The following is a 15,950-nucleotide window of genomic DNA, read 5'->3' as shown; positions in this document are numbered from 1 at the left end:
AGAATGTTGTAGTGTGTGGTTGCTATGTCGATGTAGTGGGGCGAAAGCCTATTTCAAGATATCAACATCGTATACCCGATCAAGATATTTACTCGACGCGCCAGTGAAATTGCCTCTCAAGTCTTTGGTTATCATTCCCACGCCCCCTACATGGTATCCGCATCAAAGGATGCATCAACGAGACCTTCACTGTGTAAGCAGGTGGTGGCATCCAACCATGGTGCTTCACTGTTGATTTTTTTTGTGAAACTTCTGATCTATTCATCATCAACCATGGTAATACAATGAAAATAAGAAATAAATAAAATTGCATTTAGAGCCATAGACTACCTAGCGACGACTACAATCAATGAAACGAGCCAAAGGCGCACCGCCATCATCGCCCCTTCCTCATTGAAGCCGGGAAAACTTGTTGAAGTAGACAGTTGAGAAGTTGTCATGCTAGGGCCTCATAGGACCAATGCATCAGAACTACAACCGCCGACGATGAAGATAAGCGTAGATCGAAAGGATCCAACATATAGTCACATCAACATAGACAAACTAAGACTAAATTTTCTGTTGATTTGTCAGTATAAGCTATTTTTTCATAGTTTGCTGCTAGAGCGGCAATGGCCAATGCGGTTCTTGTCGATGTTTGAACCAAATTTGCTTCTACATTTGAGGTTGATGTTTAATGCTCCATGACCAGATGTTCGACTCAGCTTCCACCCATGTTGATGCTCCCACTCGGTATAATATGCTGATCAAGAGAGACTTTGTGTATTGCCTTGCCACAAAATCTTCAGAATTCTCATTGATTGGAGATTCAATGTGTGGTCTTCCGCAATTGGCCAAAAAACATCTTGAATCAACTCCTCAACCCGTTTACTAGATTATGGGTTGATCAAATCATTAACATGAGTGATGTTAATGATCGATTGTTCTTTACGAGTTGTCACACATCTTGTAGCACTGTTGGGTTTCTAATTATGGCTATGCGGATCATCTGATGCAGAGGCCATTGGAAATCCTCGTTTTCAAAAAAAAAACCCGATAGGTATCCACAATTTTAGTTTTTAAGCCACGCATCTTCTACTCTACATATGCACCGCTTTTTGAAAGTCTGAACTCCCACCATGGTACTTTGCCAAGTGAAGGATGAGCCCTTCAGTTGAGTTGCAAAAGATCCTCATTCGATAATAGCTTGCTTTTAACGCTCTGGTACAAAGTGAGTCAGGATATGAAATCAACCTACATGCTTTGTTTTCCTAACATCGCAAGATTGAAGTAGTGTATATCTCTAAATTTCATTGCACCCTTCTTCTTTGGTACACACATCTTCATCCAAGCAAAGCAATGCATTCTCTTTTGATTTTCCTTGTCACCCCAACAACGATGTGACATCAAATCAGTAATTCCCTTACATATATTATAGGGATTTTGAAGACCAACATCACATATGAAGGGATAGCTTGTGCCACCACATTGAGAAGCACCTCTTTTCCACTTCAATACAACCTTTTCTTTCCACCCATTGATTCTTTTGCAAACTCTCTCCACTACATATTGAAATAGTCACACCTTTCAGCCCCATTTGTCCTAATGTAGTGTAGTGCAATAGTCATCAAGGAATGTACGTAGGAGATGTTGCATTTTGCACATGTGCTTTCATTAGGATAAGCTGTTGAGTAAATAGGAAATTTCTCGATTAAATTAATCCACGAGTAAATCACTAGCATGGCATTGACTAAGTTGATGACGTACTGACTTTGATCTAAACATGCACGTACTAAGCCAATAGTAGACAAATCTACACATACTGCTAGTACTGCTAATATGAAATTAATCAGGAGCTGGATAAACGAGTTATACCCTCCAGTAGGCCATGCAGAGGCCGCGGCTTTGGTGGCAGCAGCGGCGTCCTCGGCGGCCTTCTTGTCGGCTTCAACTTTCTCGGCGGCGGCACGGTCGGGGTTGGTGGACATGGTGATGATGAAGGCGGCGCGGACGTAGAGGAAGTAGACGATCGGAAGCGAGCAGTCGCGTAATCGCTGCCCAAAAACGTATTAGCCCCTCACCCCGTACAGGAACCAGAAGGGCATGGTTTCAGAGACCTGCTCTCCCGTCGACCGTGTACGCGGTGAACGGGATGGAGTCGCCGGCGGCGGCAGCAGCAGAGGAACGACGTGGGCTTGGAGGCGGAGATGCGTTCTGTTTTTCGCAGCGGCTAGGGTTGGCAGCGCCCCACATATATATGTGCGGCCGCGCGTGGAGAGACGTGGGCTGAACCCACGTCCAAGTCGGTAGCCCACGATCCGACGTCTCAGATCGTGGCCCTACCTGTCAAAGACTCTCCGTTCCTGACCGGCAAAAAGAAGCGCATAGGAGCGAGCTTGGCTCGGCTCAATCCCGCAACCCACGGCGCGTCGTGACGAGGCGTGGCGTGGCGTGGCGAGGCGAGCGGAGGAGGAGGAGTGCGCGAGGGCCTCTTCTCTTCTCAAGCTCCAATAGCATGTAGAAGAGCCACCCTTATAAACCACTCCAACTTTCCTTTCACTAGCATGGTGGGACTAAACTTCCCACCACCTTGTCATGCCACCTACATGGGCCCTTAGAGATCAAATCTGAAATTGTCATATGGGCTCTAGGCCCATCTCACATTTCAACAATCCCCCACCAGATCTCAGGGGCCCACTTTGTCCTTTGGTCCAAACGCTGTTTTGATATACTAGTGTTTCAGTGAAGACCTATTAAGGTTGAGCTTCACCTAGAGCAAGTAGCTACACTCCTTCACAACTGAACAATGGACTATGCCTTGAATTGTCAGTTTGGCGTAAAGAAGTTTCACCACATGTCTTACTAGTACTGGGCTGCCGAAGGCTGACCCCTCGGGTGGAGCATATAAGTCACACTCCTAGCCTATTCATGAGCTTACTAGAGATCACCCCAATCTCATAGACTGTTACTAGTAGTCGGGCTCACATAGGTGTGTTTCTCCAAAGATCGCTTTGTAGGATAGCATCTTGCTTATACATATACGCCTTGGAACACATTAAGACAGTAGTCATCCTTCCATACAGTTTCCAAGAGTATTGCATCTCCAACGGAGTGGGTTAGTAAAGTTACTCTCCTCAGTTCACCACTGGCTTGTTTCCCAGGTCCTACTTCATGGGATCTCCGATCACATAGGTTGGGTTACCACCATGGCAACTCATGTGGGTCTCATACCCATCTCCCTCGATGCACTATCTATCACTACACGTGATAGCCCTTTCGTAAAGGGATCTGCCAGATTCTTAGCCGTATGGACATAGTCCAGCGCTATCACTCGGGAGTTTCTTAATTTTCTGACAGCTTTTAATCTCATTCTTATGTGTTTGTTGGACTTCATGTTGTCCTTTGAACTCTTCACCTTGGTGATGACAGTCTGATTGGCACCGTTCATAAGGATAGCCGGAACCGGTTTATCAACCAGTGGCAAGTCCATCCAAAGATCTCGAAGCCATCCTGCTTCAACACCAGAAGTGTCTAATGTTGTTAATTCTGCTTCCATTGTCGATCTCGTTAGGATCGTTTGCTTGCAAGACTTCCAGGAAACAGCGCCACCTCCAAGAGTAAACATATACACAGTTGTGGCCTTCATCTCATCAGCATCAGAGATCCAATTCGCATTACTATACCCTTCAAGTACCGACGGGTCTCCGGTTTATTGAAGTCCATAGTTCATAGTACCTTTCAGATAGCGCATAACTCTTTCAACAGCATGCCAATGTACATCACCCGGTTTGGAAACAAACCAGCTCAGTTTGCTCACAGCAAACGCGATGTCAGGCCTCGTTGCGCTCGCTAGGTACATTAGTGAACCAATGATTTGAGAGTATATCAATTGATCTTTAGCCATGCCTTTGAACTTTCGAATCAACACGCTAGGATCATATGGTGTTTGAGATGGTGTGCAGTCCGAATATCCAAAACGACTCAACACCTTCTCAACATAATGGGATTGCAGAAGTGTGATCCCACCCTCATTATCTCTCAGTAGCTTGATGTTCAAGATAACATCAGCCACACCAAGGTCCTTCATCTCAAAGTTCTGAGACAGAAACGATTTGACCTCCTCAATGACTTTGAGGTTTGTTCTGAATATCAGTATGTCATCAACATACAAGCACAGTATAACTCCTTCGCCCCCACCATGGCGATAGTATACACATTTGTCAGCCTCATTAACAACGAAACCAACAGATGTCAGAGTTGTATTGAACTTATCATGCCATTGCTTAGGTGCTTGCTTCAGGCCATATAAAGATTTCAACAACTTACACACCTTCCTTTCCTGACCATCTATCACAAAGCCATCTGGCTGTTGCATGTAGATTTCCTCATTTAGCTCTCCATTCAGAAAAGTCGTCTTAACATCCATTTGATGGACGAGTAGACCATGTGAGGCCGCCAACGAGAGTAATACTCGAATGGTGGTCAGTCTAGCCACAGGTGAATAAGTATCGAAGAAATCTTCCTCTTCTTTCTGGTCATAGGCCCTTGGCCACAAGCCTGGCCTTGTACTTTTCAATCGTACCATCAGGCCTAAGCTTTTTCTTGAACACCCACTTACATCCCAATGGTTTGCAACCATAGGGACGCTCAGTGATCTCCCATGTCCCGTTAGCCATGATGGAATCCATCTCGCTACGGACCGCATCCTTCCAGTAGTCAACTTCTGGAGAGGCATACGCTTCTGAGATAGAAGTGGGAGTATCATCCACGAGGTACACGAAGAAATCATCACCAAAGGTCTTTGCAGTCCTTTGTCTCTTGCCCCTACCAAGGGTTTCCTCGTCATCCTCCTCAGGATTTTCATCATGTGTTCGTTCATAATATTCCATAGGAATGGCAGGCTCAGGAGTCTCCTCAGATTCCTGTCTAGAAGTGCTTTGCATATCTCTCATAGGAAAAATATCCTCAAAGAATGTAGCATCCTTAGACTCTATGATTGTACCGACCTTCTGGTCAGGTAACTCAGATTTCACTACTAGAAATCTATAGCCAATGTTGTTCTTAGCGTAGCCCAAATTAACGCAGTCCACAGTCTTGGGTCCAAGCTTACGCTTTTTGGGGATCGACACGTTGACTTTTGCCAAACAGCCCCAAGTACGCAAGTACGAGAGTGTTGTCCTTCTCTTTGCCCATCTCTCATAGGGAGTGATCTCATTATCCTTTATCCGAACTTTATTCAGGACATGACATGCCATCAATATAGCCTCCCCCACCATGCCTTGGATAAACCCGACGTATCTAACATGGCGTTAACCAGATCAGTTAGAGTACGGTTTTTTCCGCTCGGCAACCCCGTTTGACTGGGGTGAATAGGGAGGCGTCCTCTCATGAATAATGCCGTGTTCCGCACAGAAGGAATCAAACTCACTCGAGAAGTACTCTCCACCACGATCTGAATGGAATCGTTTCATTTTCTTTTCAAGTTGATTCTCAACTTCTGCCTTATAGATTTTAAAGTAGTGTAGAGACTCATCTTTAGTATTTAACAGATACACATAGCAATATCTAGTGGAATCATCTATCAATGTCATGAAGTATTTCTTTCCACCTTTAGTCAATACACCGTTCATCTCACAAAGATCAGAATGTATGAGTTCTAATGGTGCTAAGTGTCTCTCCTCCGCAGCCTTGTGAGGCTGGCGAGGTTGCTTAGCTTGCACACATGACAGACACTTAGAACCTTTGGCTAAAGTGAAACTCGGGATTAAATCCAACTTATCTAGCCGCGTCATAACACCGAAACTTATGTGACAAAGACGTGATGTCAGGACCCCGACTCGATGTCACATCGATCTAGCTGGTAACACCTCATATCACTTTGCGGCCTCACGCACGGTATTCCCACGGGTGTCGTCTTACCTTTTTCCCGGGACCGTTTGCGCCTTTTGGCTCACGTATATGATAGTGTCGCTAGCATCCATATGATAAAGAGCCCGGGCTGACATGACTAGTCGTAAACCCAAAGTGGCACAGACTTACAGGGACAGGCATCCATGACCCAGCTTCGAACGTGTCGGTCATCAGCAAGTGGGTCCGGGCTGTAGCACTGGGCTAGCAGGACTCCGGTAAACCGGGCTGTAGCGGGCTAACAGGACTCCGGTACTCAATGCGTGACATTTCCCCGAAGGGACAGACACAGGAACGAAGAAGGACACATGCCGACCAGCCTAAGTGTTCCAGAGCAGTAGCAAGCTACCATGGCTCAGCGGTAACACTAGGAGACATTTCCCGGTAAGAGAGGCTACTAAAGATAAACAACTAGATAGTCAGATCCCACACATACCAAGCATTTCAATCATACACACAATAAGCTCGATATGTGCAAATACAACGAAGCATCACAACATGACTCTACGACACAAGTACTTTATTTAGGGCTCAGAGAGCCATACATAGCATACACACAAAGGTACGGTCTCACGACCCAACATACAAGTCATACAATCATACAAGCCAACAGCGGAAGTAACTTGTCTGAGTACAGACAACTAGTAAAATAAAAGAGGCTTGGAAAGCCTAGCTATACTACGTGGTCCTTCACAAGCTCAGGGTCACCACCTGGGTCCTTAGCCTACTCGTTGATGTCAACGTCTACATAGAACCCATCAGAAGGGGTTGCAGCGTCTTCTGTAAAAATGTAGATTATAGCAACATGAGTACAAAGGTACTCAGCAAGACTTACATCAGATCCTACATACATGCATAGTATCAAGAAGGGTTGGTGGAGTTATTGCAGCAAGCCAGCTTTGACTCTTGGCTAGACTATCCTACGATACTCCAACTTGAAATAGTTTTGCGCACACGAGTCCACTACTCACCACTTCAATACACTACCGAGGATCCACCTCCGTCTTCCTACGGAAGAGCCATCCTCGGCACTCACACTTAGTTTGAGGCTTTTAATAGTTTCCATTTACTTGTCTATGAACTGTATAGGCAACCAAGTAGTCCTTTACCGCAGACGCGGCTATTCGAATAGATCATGTTAACCCTGCAGGGGGTACTTCTTCATACACGCTCTCACCACTTACCGTCGTTTACACGACATGTACTCGGCATCCTTCAAGCGGAAGCCCAACGTGGGTGTCGGCCACGACCTACCTAATCACCTAAGCCTCCAGTCCAGGTTTATCGCCTATTCAGGTTCCATCCGCAGGGAGTCCGGCCGAGGTTTCCCATACGGCCCCGAACGATGTGAACAGGGTTCCCGAGATACCTAACGGGTATTCGGTACACCCGGCCACGTACCTACCGCATCACAGCCCACCCCTACGGTCAGCGCTGTCCACGGCCTCCAGTAGGCTACAAACACCAGAAACTACTTGCAACTCCTGGACGGAGAACTAGGGTGAATAAGAAGTCGAGAGGGTCCATTGGTTTCGGGCCCAATGCATGGTAGTAGCTGATTCTTAGATCACACATACAGATCTCAGTGCTTAAGGTCGGTTTCAATGAAACAACCCACCATGTACTCCTACATGGCCTCTCATCGATACCTTTACCAAATCGTGTTCACCACACCACTCTCATTACCGACATTAACCTTTCACTCTAGCCCATCACCCAGATGAACCAGACCTGACACGACTCTAAGCATAGCAGGCATAGCAAGGTAGGAACAACACATACATATGGCTCAATCAACTCCTACACATGCTAGTGGGTTTCATCTAGTTACTGTGGCAATGACAGGTCATGCAGAGGAAATGGGTTCAACTACCGTAGCACACAGCAGTTTGAATCGCGTTGTCTTAATGCAGTAAAAGAGAGCAGGAGCGAGAACATGGGATTGTATCGATATGATCAAATGGTTGGTTGCTTGCCTGATGGTTCGTTGCACGGATACGATTCTTCGTTAGGGTAATCACGGTACTCCTCGGGGACAGATCCTGTCGCAAAGGGCATCGATACACCACATTACCAAACAATATGCAACAATATGATGCATGCATGAAACATGGCAATATGAGTGTGTTGGGCTAATGAAACTAAAGCCAGAAGGATTTGAACAAATTTGAATCAAAGATTCAAATTCCAAATTCAAATATGGCCTTTTAAAGTGCCTTTTCTTGTTCTGATTAAAACATCAAGTTAACTTGTTTGATCATGCATGAAAATAGTACAGATGGATAGATTGGATTTTTCTGATCATTTTTCATATATTATTTGTCCAATTTGGAGTTACAGAATAAAAGTTATGAATTTTTGAAGTTTAAATAATATTCTGGAATTTCCTGATTTAATTTAAATCCAGAAATTCAATTACTGCGTCAGCCTGACATCATAGTGACATCAGCAGGTCAACAGGGCTGGCTCGGGTCAAACCTGACGTGTGGGGTCCACACGTCAGTGTCACAGGGGCTAATCCCGCGTTGACCCCGGGCTGGTTAGCTTTGACTAAGCCCTGGGGCCCACTTGTCAGCGTCAGTAGGTGGTGGATTAGTGGTTAATCAACTAGGCCACGTCAGCTCGCCGGAGTTCTGGCCGGCGGCGACCAACAGTGCGGCGGCGATAGTGGTTTTGGTCGTTTCGGCCACCAAATGGAACGCGGCGACCACCGGAGTGAAGCTGAGGATGACCCGCGGCTATTGGCGGAGTCCGTTGGGGTCGGGGTGGCCGGAGTCGACGGCGGCGAGCTCGGTTGCGGCCGCCGGGGTTCGGTCGTGCACGGGAGTGGTGCTGGAGCTCGAAGTCGAGCAGAGTGAGGCGCTAGGGATGCTCTACTGGTTCTTGCGAACGTGTTGGACTCGCCGGGGTGACCAAATGGTCACCGGAGCTGCGTCGACGGCGAGCTCGGCGACGGCGGAGGTTCGGCCGTGGTGGAGATGCAGCTACGGTGAGGGAACGAGGGGGAGAAGAGGGGGAAACGACTCGGGGGCTCACCGCGGTTGCAGTGGGCGTCGAAGCGGGCTCGGGGACGCGTCGGAGACGACGAATTTGACGGCGACGGTGGTCGGAGTCCGAAGAGGGGAACGGCGACGTGGCGGCGATGCAGGGCTTCCGGGGACTCGTGGAGCGGTGGGGAGGAAGAGGAAGTCGAGGCGGAGCTTCTGAGCTACTCGGGGAAGCGAGGGGTGGTCGGAGGCAGTGGCTAAGGCGAACGGCGGCGACGGTGTGCTTCGGCCGAGAGCGAGAGAGAGCGAGGGAGAAACGGGGGAGAGTGAGAGGGAGCAGGGGGAGAGGCGTGGCGTCGTCCAGGGCGTCGAGCGAGGAGGGGAGGGCAGGCAAGCAGGCGAGCAGGTGGCGTGGCGCGGTGGCCGTGCGCGCGCGCCGGTCACACTCCCCTCCCTCTGTCGGGACGAAGACGACAGAGGAGGAAGGTGGGCTGGGCCGGCTGCTGGCTGGGCCGGCCAGCTGGCTGGGCTGAACAGGGAGGAGCCCAGGTAAGCTTCCCCCTTTTAGTTTTTTTTCTGTTTTCTGTTTTATTTAATATAACTGCAACTTTGTTGAATTAATTAAAATACCTAGCCATCTCCAAAAATCACCAAACTACTCCTGGCTCATAGTTGGATTATTTCCAACATGAAACATTTTAGTTTGGAGATATTTGAGCATTTAAATATTTTATATTATTTTAAATGCCCAAATTCAAATAGCTATGATTTAATTCAAAGACCCTATGATGGCCTAGGAAAATGTGCACCACTTTTGGCAGAGGTTCTGAACCAAGGCAAAAATGATGGGCATTTTGGAAGGGCATTTCAGGTTCATTGAAAATTATTTTAGTAAACCCTAGTTGGTTTCAGAGGGGACTGGGGGTTCTGTCATCCCCATTTCAAGTTTCTGATGAAAAGTAAACATGATGCAACACTCTAATGCATGACTAGCTAGGGTGTGACAACTCACCCCCACTCAAAAGAATCTCGTCCCGAGATTTGGGTTCCTCCGAGAAGAAGGCGGGATATTCAAGTCGAAGACGATCCTCCCTTTCCCAAGTTGCTTCATCCTCAGAATGGTGCGACCATTGAACCTTGAGAAACTTGATATTATGACGTCGCGTGGTACGTTCGGCTTGATCGAGAATACGAATGGGGTACTCTCGATATGTAAGATTATCTTGGAGATCAAGCGTTTCGTGGTCTACTTCACGGATAGGATCCGAGAAGCAATGCCTGAGTTGAGAAACGTGGAAGACATCGTGAACTCTGGAGAGGTGCGAAGGTAGTTCCAATTGGTAGGCAACTTCTCCTCGTTTGGCAAGAATGCGAAAAGGTCCAATGTAACGAGGAGCCAATTTGCCTTTGATATCGAAACGATGGGTTCCCTTCAGAGGGGTGACCCGGAGGTAAGCCTTCTCGTCAACCTCGAAAGTCATAGCCTTATGTTTTCGGTCATATTGACTCTTTTGACGGGATTGGGCTGTTTTCAACTTTTCACGAACGATACGAACTTGTTCTTCTGCTTCCTGAATCATATCCGGGCCAAAGAATTGTCTTTCCCCGGTCTCTGACCAGTTAAGGGGTGTTCGACATCGCCGTCCATAGAGAACTTCAAAAGGGGCTTTACCCAAGCTAGATTGATAGCTGTTGTTGTAAGCGAATTCGGCAAATGGAAGGCACTTCTCCCAGTCCATTCCAAACGAGATAACAGAGGCTCGAAGCATGTCTTCTAGAATCTGATTGACGCGTTCCACTTGACCACTTGACTGAGGGTGAAAAGCGGTGCTAAAGGAGAGACGGGTTCCCATAGCATTTTGGAAACTTTCCCAAAATCGAGAGGTGAAAAGACTTCCTCGATCCGAATTGATTTCCAAAGGAACACCATGGAGAGACACTATTTGGGAGATGTATAAGTCTGCCAGCTGACTAGCGGTTATACTCTCACGAACAGGTAAGAAATGAGCTACTTTGGAAAGACGATCGACCACGACGAAAATAGCATTATTCCCTCTTTTGGTCCTGGGAAAACCGGTAATGAAATCCATACCAATTTTATCCCATTTCCATTCAGGAATAGCTAATGGTTGAAGGGTGCCAGCAGGCCGTTGATGCTCTGCTTTTACACGACGACAGACGTCGCAATTAGCAATATACTGAGCGATTTCTCTCTTCATCCTAGTCCACCAGAACCTCTGGCGTAGGTCCTGATACATCTTAGTACTACCGGGATGAATGGTGAGAGGAGATTCATGAGCTTCCTTAAGGATTAATCGCCTTAGGTTGCGCACTTTGGGAACTACTAGTCGATTCCCGAAGTATACGACTCCTTGATCATTAACGGAGAAACAATTCGCAATTCCTTTTCGAATGTTCCTCTTGATGCGGGAGATTCCCGGATCTACCTTCTGCGCTTTGATAATTTGATCCGTAAGGGTAGGTTTTGCCACCAAGGTGGAGAGAAAACCTTGAGGTACAATGTGAAGGTTAAGCTTCCGAAATTCCTCATGGAGAAGCGGTTGACTTTGTTGTAACATCAGGTTGTTACAATAAGATTTACGACTTAGCGCATCAGCCATAACGTTGGCTTTCCCTGGGGTGTAGGTTATTCCTAAGTCGAAGTCTGTGATCAATTCAACCCAACGTCTTTGCCTGAGATTCAGATCCGGTTGGGTGAAGATGTACTTCAGGCTTTGGTGATCAGTGTATATTTCGCAACGATTACCCAGGAGGTAATGTCGCCAGGTCTTAAGTGCATAGACTACGGCTGCAAGTTCTAGATCATGGGTAGGATAATTCTCCTCATGTGGGTGCAATTGCCGTGAAGCGTAAGCAATTACGTGTCGATCTTGCATGAGAATGCAACCTAGTCCTTGTCGCGAGGCGTCGCAGTAGATAACAAAGTCCTTGGAGAAGTCTGGCGGTACCAGCACGGGAGCAGAAGTCAGGCGTCTTTTCAGTTCCTGAAAACTGTGCTCACATTGTGGAGTCCATTCGAACTTCTTATCTTTCTTGAGGAGTTCAGTTAGAGGTTTAGCAACCTTGGAGAAGTTCTCGACAAAGCGACGGCAATAGCTCGCTAAGCCTAGAAAACTCCGAACTTGCTTGACAGATTCAGGTGGAGTCCAGTCAAGGACGGCTTGAACTCGCTCAGGGTTAACAGCAATACCTTTACCAGATATTACATGACCCAGATAGGTCACTTCTGGCAACCAGAATTCACATTTTGAAAATTTGGCATAAAGGCGATGCTCACGAAGTTTCTTCAACACTAGCCTTAAATGTTCGGCATGTTCTTCCTCGTTCTTAGAGTAGATGAGTATGTCATCGAGATAAACCACGACGAATTTATCCAAATACTCCATGAAGATTGAGTTCATTAACCGAGAAAAGGTGGCTGGGGCGTTGGTTAACCCGAAGGACATGACGGTGTACTCGTATTGGCCATAACGAGTAACAAAGGCCGTTTTAGGAATGTCCCCGTTTCTGATTTTTATTTGATGGTATCCCAACCTCAAATCCATCTTAGAGAAGACTGAGGATCCAGCGAGCTGATCATACAGGTCGTTGATCCTGGGAAGTGGATATTTGTTTTTGATTGTGACCAAATTGACAGGTCGGTAATCTACAACCATCCGGTCCGTACCATCTTTCTTCTTGACAAATAGGACGGGGCAAGCCCACGGAGATGAGCTAGGTCGGATGAAACCCTTTTTCAAGGATTCATCGAGTTGTTTCTTAAGCTCGGCTAGTTCTAGAGGTGCCATTTTATAAGGTCTTCTAGCAATCGGAACGGTTCCTGGAATGAGGTCTATTACGAACTCAACATCCCGGTCAGGTGGAACACCTGGCAATTCCTCTGGAAAGACATCCGGGAAGTCACAGACTACCGGAACGTCTTCAAGGTCTGGCAAGGGGCTGGTGTTAAGAGAAAATAGTTGTCGCTTGGCTATTCGAGTCAAAACATTGACTATCTTCCCCGAAGGATGGGTGAGTTGAACAGTCCTAAAAAAGCAATCGATTTGGGCATGATGAGCTGACATCCAGTCCATACCCAAAATGATATTAATATCCGAAGATTTAAGGGCTATCAAAGATGCAAGGAAAACAAGTCTGTCGACTTGGATCTCATTTCCATAACTTACCCTAGAGGTCTGCCATCTAGACCCAGGGGTAGAGATTTCCATAGTGGATGGCAGATCACAGAATGCAACGTTATGCAAACGAGCATAATTTTCAGATATAAAGGAATGAGAGGCTCCTGTATCGAAAAGAACAGATGCCGGGTGGCAATTAACAAGAAGCGTACCGAGGACGACGTTGGGATCCTCTTGAGCTTCTTCGGCAGAGACACAGTTGACATGGCCACGTGAAGCGGTGACCGGTTTAGCATGAAACACTTTTCCTGTCGGCTTGCCACGGCCAACAGCTTTAGCAGATTGGTTGGGGTTGGTCTGGGGACACTCACGCATATAATGACCAGATTCCCCACACTTGAAACAAGTCACGGAACTGGTACGTGGAGGAGCATTATTGGATGGACCCCCATAGGGCTTGGCTGGAGCAGACTGTTGAGCGGGGCGAGGCGCCTGGAAAGATGGCCTCGGTGTGAACCTGGGTGGCAGGGCGGTGTTGGGTACCCACACGCGGCGCTTCTGAGGACCAGCACCGGATGAGGAACCCGTGTCACGTCCATGCTTGCGTGTTGCGTCATAGTCAGTCTGACCAGTTTCAGCACTGATGGCTTTGTTGACAAGTTTCGAAAAGGATGTGCACTCATGCAGACGGAGGTCGCGGCGAAGCTCAGGACTAAGGCCCTTGCGGAACCTTGCTTGCTTCTTGGCGTCAGTAGAAACTTCCTCGGTTGCATATCGTGCAAGATTACCAAACTCCCTGCTATAGACATCCACAGAAAGTCGGCCTTGGGTGAAATTGCAAAATTCTTCACGCTTACGGTCCATGAGACCCTCCGGAATGTGATGCTCACGGAAAGCGTCGCTGAATTCAGCCCAAGTTGTGACATGGCCCGCTGGGCGCATGGCTCCATAATTCTCCCACCATAGACTGGCGGGGCCTTCAAGATGATATGCAGCAAAGGTGACCTTGTCAGCCTCCGCTACCAGCGCGGAACGCAGTTTGTGAGAGATACTGCGAAGCCAGTCATCAGCGTCGAGAGGCTCGACGGAGTGGTGGAACGTGGGTGGATGCAATTTGATAAAATCACTGAGTGACACCACGTTAGCCCTCTGATGGTGTGCTGTATTCTGTTCTATACGCTCCAACAAACGGTTTGTCTCCCGCTTGTTTCTCTCAGCTTCCATCATCACCTCGGCTAGTGAAGGAGGTTGAGGCAGATGTTCATTTCTGGCCTCACTGCCTTCGGCCTGCTCTTGGGAAGCAGGGTTAGCGCGCGTGTTGACCATCCTAGGTAAACAAGACAATGATTTAGTCAGAATGATAAAATTCCGACATAGGATATAGAATGTAAGGAATAACTCGAAATGTAAGATGATCATCCGTATGACATGGTAGATACAGAAACTGCTTCTTTATTCCATCGTCATACACACCATACAGGTTTAGTACAAGACCAAGCAAAGTACTAATACGGTGAAAAGAGGATTCCATCTCATCGGAGGCATTCCAAGCTCCTATACATTATTTTTCTACACCTCCGGAAGGAGTACAACTAGGTCATATCCCACGAGTCACGCGGGACGATAGACGACACAGCTAGTGCGAACTAGTGATACTACTACTAACTCAGACCGATCCGTAGTAGTCCTCGTAGAAATCACCTCCATAGCCTGGAAGTTCAACATGATCATCCGGAAACAGACGGTCTCGCGGAGCTTGTGGACCATAGGGACTAGGATGAGGTCTTGGACCAGCAAACGGTGGCCTGCGGGGACCGCGAGGTGGGGTGATGCCTCCTACATCACGCCAAACCATCACGTCTGGCAGAGCAGATCTCACAGGATAGAGATCGCGCATATCTGAATATCCAGCTTGCACCGCCGGTGCGAACCGAGTCAAAGTGGCCCAGTGGTCGGCACGGGTATTGAAGAGCTCTAACCTTAAGGCCCGATTTTCACGGTCCTTATCCTCGAGCATCTCAGCAGTGGTGCGAGTCCGTGAATCCTCCTGAGTGGAGTCAGCATAAATAGCTTGGAGATATCCTTGTGCTCCCGGAAGTGATCCTGGCATATACCGGAAGTCAGAGTCCCGAAATAGACCAGATCTGACTCGCATAATGGTCATCATAGAGTAGGCGGCATCCTGCACAGCCATCTCGATAGTAACCCCGAGTCCATAGGAGCAGTGAAGAGGCTCAGTGGATCCAGGATAAGATGGAAATATCCTGACAGTGCAGAGATACTGGCTTTGGTTGAAGTCTCGGAATTGCTCTTCGACCGTGTACTCAGGATACCAGCGGTATCCAGCCTCAGTCATTACCCTGACCAACTTAGCAGTATGGCCGGGTACATCTAGGCATCGAGTCAGGCGAACCACTTGATTGAGGTCGCGAGTGGCCATCTGAAAGCATGCAAAGGCATTAGAATTTCTAGCAAAATTTCGGCAGCATAACAGCTGTAAATGCTCAAAAAGGATATTGAGACATTTGACAAAGGATTTCGTACACACCCAACATCATCATATCAAAGTTCTGGAACCATTCTAACAACATAATGTGGTAGTAGAACTGAACTAGGCTGGTAACCATCAAACTTATAAGGTACTACTGATTAGTAACACGTGATCCTGATAGAGAGAACAGATCCTAATTCCTTAACCCCCGGTGGAAGAATGGACTGACTCAGATCAGAAAGTCATAAGGTATAAGGAGTAAAAAGAGCCTTACGTTCCATCCCACAAACAATTCCCCTACATATAACTAAAGAATTTCTAGACTCAACATCGACCAGTTTGGCTTGGAGAACCTACAGGCAGTCCGGCTCTGATGCCAACGCTGTCAGGACCCCGACTCGATGTCACATCGATCTAGCCGGTAACACCTCATATCACTTTGCGGCC

Source organism: Triticum aestivum, chromosome 1B, assembly GCF_018294505.1.
Source record: "Triticum aestivum cultivar Chinese Spring chromosome 1B, IWGSC CS RefSeq v2.1, whole genome shotgun sequence".
Classification (NCBI taxonomy): Eukaryota; Viridiplantae; Streptophyta; class Magnoliopsida; order Poales; family Poaceae; genus Triticum; species Triticum aestivum.
The sequence above is the reverse complement of the archived record's forward strand: the minus strand, read 5'-3'. Positions refer to the sequence as shown.